General features: G+C 45.9%; 1 long non-coding RNA gene across 1 annotated transcript; it reads right to left on the bottom strand.

The window, feature by feature from the left end:
* Positions 1-1,646: 1,646 nt before the first annotated feature.
* LOC138929386 (uncharacterized) lies at positions 1,647-2,638 on the bottom strand. The gene is made up of 2 exons (XR_011445765.1): positions 2,431-2,638; positions 1,647-2,371 (listed from the first exon to the last, which is right to left on the bottom strand). It is a non-coding gene; the product is annotated as an uncharacterized lncRNA (long non-coding RNA).
* Positions 2,639-5,587: the final 2,949 nt, after the last annotated feature.

Raw genomic sequence — 5,587 nt, 5'->3', positions numbered from 1 at the left:
TGCAAACACTCTCGTCATTATTAGAAGCGGCTGCTAAATTCTCTAAGCTATGATGAATAGGCATTTTCTTCTTCTGTAACTGTTATTGGTTGCTTAATATTTTCAAATTATGGTCTTTGTTTTTCCAGCTAGTTTCTGTCGAATACCTTCTTGCTGAGCGTTCTCTCCTAACCAACTCTATACTAATATTGTCTATATTGTTGCGGCTTTGTAGGTTTGTATTCGCTGTATTGGTCATCCATCGAAGTTCCTCCGACCACTTGATATTCCTAAATACGCGTACAGTACCTTTTGCCAGTAGTCTAAACTGTCGCCTTTGGATAGTATTCTGCGCTCGGTTAGCACTGGTCGATAGTACCACGAAGTTTTGATAACATATCGCTATTCCAAGCTACTAATTCCGAATTCGCTTCCCTCTACCTATTGAACGGGAGTTTGATCCACCTAACTAATTTCAGGCTCGAGTTTTTGCGCCTGTGAGTGGGTTCGTTGCGGTCGCCTTGATCCGTAAGATCTCGAATCGAAGACGCAATTCCGGCTAAGAAGTCCTCAACTCGCAACTAGCAAATCTATAGTATGAAATAGTAACAATTTCTGCTGATTAAATTAATTACAAAAAAATTCTTTTGGATGGATAGTCGAGCATTTTCATGGGCTAAAACCACTCGAGGGTCCTGCACCTAAAACAATAGGTATTTGCGGCTCCTGCGAGTTGCACTATAGCTTGATATTCTTCTTCCTCTTATTTCTCAAATGCAGATAACGGTCTTCGGCCCCACGTTGGGCGCCATTTTATTTATGTAGTAGCCAAGAGGCAGTGCTCACTAGATACTGTGGGTTTTCCAGTGTACAATCGGATCGGTATTTGTGCACTTCTTGCTATGCTCGGTTCAAAGCTCGTCGGATATGGCGTGGGCCTTCCTCACCGATTATAAGTCACACCCTTTCACTACTGTAATAAAAGTTTAAGTGCACATTCTGTAAACTAAATGATTGGTCAACGGTTGAATTAATCGGACGTACGGACGGACCCTAAAGAGTAGGTATAAGAGAGGAACACTCGCGTTGTGGGTGGCTGAAGTGTCATCCGCCCCCACGTCTTTACCCTCCCTGCCGTGGTAAACTCTGATAATTTAAGTGTTACCCCTTAACTAAGTTCATCTTTTCGATCTTAGCTCATTCTGAAGTAATTCGACATCCACTTGCTGTATTAACATAGAACAAAGATATACGTTTTTACTCCATTATTATTTCGTTAAACTTCAGGATAATTCATAATTCTGTCTCTTATAATTATTAATCATTTTCTTAATTTATCTAATCCCTAGATATTTATCTCTACGTTAATTGAAATTCATATAAACAAACGCGTAAATGTGCTGCTCGCTTAGGATCCCGTTTAAGTTATACATACGATCGATATATATATATATATACAGAATAAATCAAATATGCGGCCTTGGTGCCAATTTACTTTCGATATACTGACTTACGCTCAGATCCTCCGCTGCTGGTTCGTTGGGCCCATCGAAGTTGCAGGTGCTGATGGCTGTTAGTTGGAAAGTTCAGAAACGATATTTAAATGGGACGCTCGCGTTCGCATTCACATATTACGCTAAACGGCAGGAAAGCAACAACAATATCAGTTACTTTCTATCTAATGTTACGCATTACTCTAAATTTAATCGATCTCAAAACTTTACGTCCTTCGGGTTACTGGAATCATCCAGCGGGAGCGCGCTGCTCACCGCGACGCGCCTCCAACTTCTTCGACAGGTCACATGCCTGCCGCTCAAGCGAGCTCTCTATCCGGCTGCGCCTGCTCCTGCCAAGTCTCCGCTCAGCTACCTTCGCTGCACCTCCACTGTTCCTACTGGCTTATGCTCGAAAAGGTAATGCTTAGCCGCTGTCCATACAGCCGAATCGCCTCAGTTGGGGCTGCACGAGGCCGGTTACATTACTCCGAGAACTCAGACACAGGCCGCCTCTGGTCTGACTCTTGGAGATTTCTCGCTCCCGGTTTAGTGCGGTCGCACTCGGATCGCTATAGCTCCTTGGCAGCCGACGTGGCAAAGCAGAGGTTCCCAAAAAGTAGGGTTACGCGCACGTGCTGCGTTGGCCGCACGTCGACGTCTCTGCCGCCGTAGGGCCTCCGAAAAGTTAGGTTATGGCCGCTCGGTCGCACAGCGTTGGGCTGCACGTCGACGTCGCTGCCGCCGTAGGGCTTCCAAAGAGTAAGGTTATGGCCGCTCGGTTGCACCGCGCCGCCTTGTTCGCTGATCGCCAACTTTTGCCGCGTGTGGCTGCCACGCCGGCGATACGCCACGCTTAGCGAAGGACGTAAGAGCCGTCGCCTAGCGCCAAACTAGCCCTGCACAACAAAAGGGTTAACTACACTATAAACTCTGCCGTTCCGTAGTTAATATTTACCCGTTCTCACTCGTGCACAACACTTATTAAGTTTTGTCACTGGTCTCTTGCTGGCACTTTACTATTAATTCGATTGAAACTGTATAATCCACGTGCCGGAATTATTATAGTAAAAATGATCTACGATGCGTGTGCTTTGCTCTGGTTTTCAATTTCAAGTGAGCGAGCGTCACAAAATTTCTCTACACGCAGCGTGCCTTGCATAGCAAACGAGCCAAAAGCTATGGGACTTTTCCCAAATCCTCTCTCGCGCTCTCGATGCTCGCGGGCGAAGGACTGGAGGAAGGAAAAATAAGCAAAAAATCGTACGATTTCGCTGGCGCTGCGAATGCAGGTAGAAGAAAAACGGCATGTTCTGGAAGGCGCTACCCTACACTCTAGTCGCGGCATATGCGTTTCGATGGGTCGGTTCTATCATTTAAACTTACGATTATACTTATTTATATTTTCCTATTTGTTTTCCCTGCCCTTACCCTCTGACCCCTACAAACCCTAAGTCAAAATTCTACCGAATGCCATACTCCAGTTGCTCTGCGAGTATTTAAATCATTAATAATCGGAAATATATAAGAAAGGTATAATCAAAACAAGAAGAAAATAAAAAGTTAACTCCCGCGACGGCAGGTGTCCGTCTAGGTGATCCTAACGGGTCCTAACAGCAGCATCCACTGCGCTGGCGATAAGCGTATATCAATAGCTTAGGCCTTCGTCGGCCAGATGAGGGGAGCGAGGGGGTGTTTTCACGGCAGCTTGCCGATGGTGATAACCAAGCAGCTGCTCCGGTCTAATAAAAAAACTGCGCCAGCGGAATTGGTCTGCTGCGCTCAGGTCTTCCACTTGGGGTGGTTCCGCTCTCATCCAAACGTGGGCGGTTATGTAATCATCGGCCGGAGGTTAAGTCCGTCCGGGCCGCTGAGTATGGAGCGAAACTGGTGTCAACTGAGATCCACTGCTGGCGGTTGGCGGAATTGGTTAAAGACGGCCGTAGAGCAGGGGAATCTGCCTTTTCGAGGTCTAGGCCTCCGTCACGCCTCTGAAGCCGGATCCCTATGAAAACTGAGTTAGCATTGAAACGCACTAAATTTGCACTTTGCACCTTTTCTCCACGCACAAATCCACACGAGAAGTTATAGCTGGCTATACCACTCTGGGTTTCACTCGGATTATTTAATTAATAAATTGTATTACCGCGTGTAATATTGACTTAAATTTGGCCGCGCCGAGAAACATAAACGTTTGCCAAAGGGTTTTTATCAAAGAGTGAATTAAGCTTTGGGAAGCTGACTGCAAGTAACCGCGGTTCAGAGCTTTACTTAGACTAACTGTTCAATCGTATGATCATTGTCAATCGTGATTGGTCTTAGCCAGTTATTAGCTATTTTCGCTATGGAAAAGTTCCTATAATTTTAAGTGCGAGGGTAGGTCGAAAAGTTTTTGTAAGTGTAAGCTTAGCTGGTCACTACAAACTCAGTAAATGCTCAGCAGGCCCCAGAGCAGCCACAAAACAACATGGAATCCATGATGGTGACCATGCAACAAAGCATGATGGAACTCATGTCATTTATGAAAACGACCATGCAAACGCTCGTCCAGAATCAGAATATGGTGATACAGCTGCACGTAGCACAACAGTCAAAATAATCAATGTCCAATCTACGTATATCCACGTGGAATGCCAATGGCGTCTCACGGCATAAACTTGAACTAACACAATTTCTAAACGAAAACCACATCGACGGCATGCTACTGGTTGAAACGCACCTCACAAGCAGATACAACTTTCATATAAGAGGTTATACCTTCTACCGCACAGATCATGCAGATGGTAAAGCCCACGGCGGGACCGGCATCCTTATCAGAGAACGCATCAAACACCACTTCCACCAAAGGTTTGCAACAAATTACCTGCAAGCTACGTCCATTAAAGTGCAGTCAGGTAACGGCAACCTTTGCATTGCTGCTGTCTACTGCCCACCTCGCTTTACAATCTCTGAAGGTCAATTCATGGATTTTTACAACTCACTTGGAGATCGATTTATAGCTGCAGGAGATTACAACGCCAAGCATACGCATTGGGGATCCCGCCTCGTGACCCCCAAGGGAAGACAACTGTACAACGCTCTCATCAATGTGAGAAATAAGCTGGACTACGTTTCCCCTGGTAGCCCCACATATTGGCCAGCAGACCCCAGAAAGATACCCGATCTAATTGACTTCGCGGTGACAAAAAACATCCCACGAAATTTAATAAACGCCAAGGCCCTTCCAGACCTTTCTTCAGATCACTCGCCGCTGTTGATAACCCTCCTTCAAAGCCCAGAAACTACGGATCGCCCCTATAGGCTGACGTCGCACAGAACCAATTGGATGAAATACAAAAAGTATGTGAGTTCCCACATTGAGCTAGCCCCCCAGCTCAATACTGAAACCGACATCGACTCCTCCACCTCCGCACTGGAAGAGGTACTTGTGACTGCAGCCAGAATCTCAACACCACAACAGACGGATGTGCAAAAAATCAAATTCAAAACGAACCAGCAAATTGAACAGCTTATCCAAGAAGAGAGGCGTCTGCGACGGGCGTAGCAAACCAATAGATCGCCATGCTCAAAGCAACGTCTAAATGAAGCCACACGCAAACTAAGCCGGGCCCTGAAGCAAGATGCCGAAAAAGCACAATTAAGATATATTGAAAAACTCTCGCCAACCAGCACAAAGCATCCCTTATGGAGAGCTCACCCAAATTTAAGCTCACCGGCTGAAACCATCACCCCGATAAGAAAGTCATCTGGTTGCTGGGCCCGCAGCGACAAAGACAGAGCCGAAACTTTTGCCTCACATCTCCAGGGCGTTTTCCAGCCGAACCCCGCTGCAAATCCATTTGATCTACCGCAAATCCACACTGAAACGGAATCTACTCCAGCATCATTTCGTCCGAACGAGATAACGAAGGTCATCAGGGAACTGAAGCCGAAAAAGGCTCCCGGCGTTGACCTAATAACTCAAAAAATGATAATTGAACTTCCGAATTGTGCTATTGAGGTCATCTGTAAAATCTTCAATGGGATCATAAGTCTCGGCCATTACCCAACAAAATGGAAAAAATCTATAATTGTAATGATACCGAAGACCGGAAAAGACCACACGATTCCGTCAT

This window comes from Drosophila kikkawai, unplaced genomic scaffold (assembly GCF_030179895.1).
Source record: "Drosophila kikkawai strain 14028-0561.14 unplaced genomic scaffold, DkikHiC1v2 scaffold_18, whole genome shotgun sequence".
NCBI classification, from domain to species: domain Eukaryota; kingdom Metazoa; phylum Arthropoda; class Insecta; order Diptera; family Drosophilidae; genus Drosophila; species Drosophila kikkawai.
This window is presented reverse-complemented; position numbering and strand designations above follow the sequence as displayed.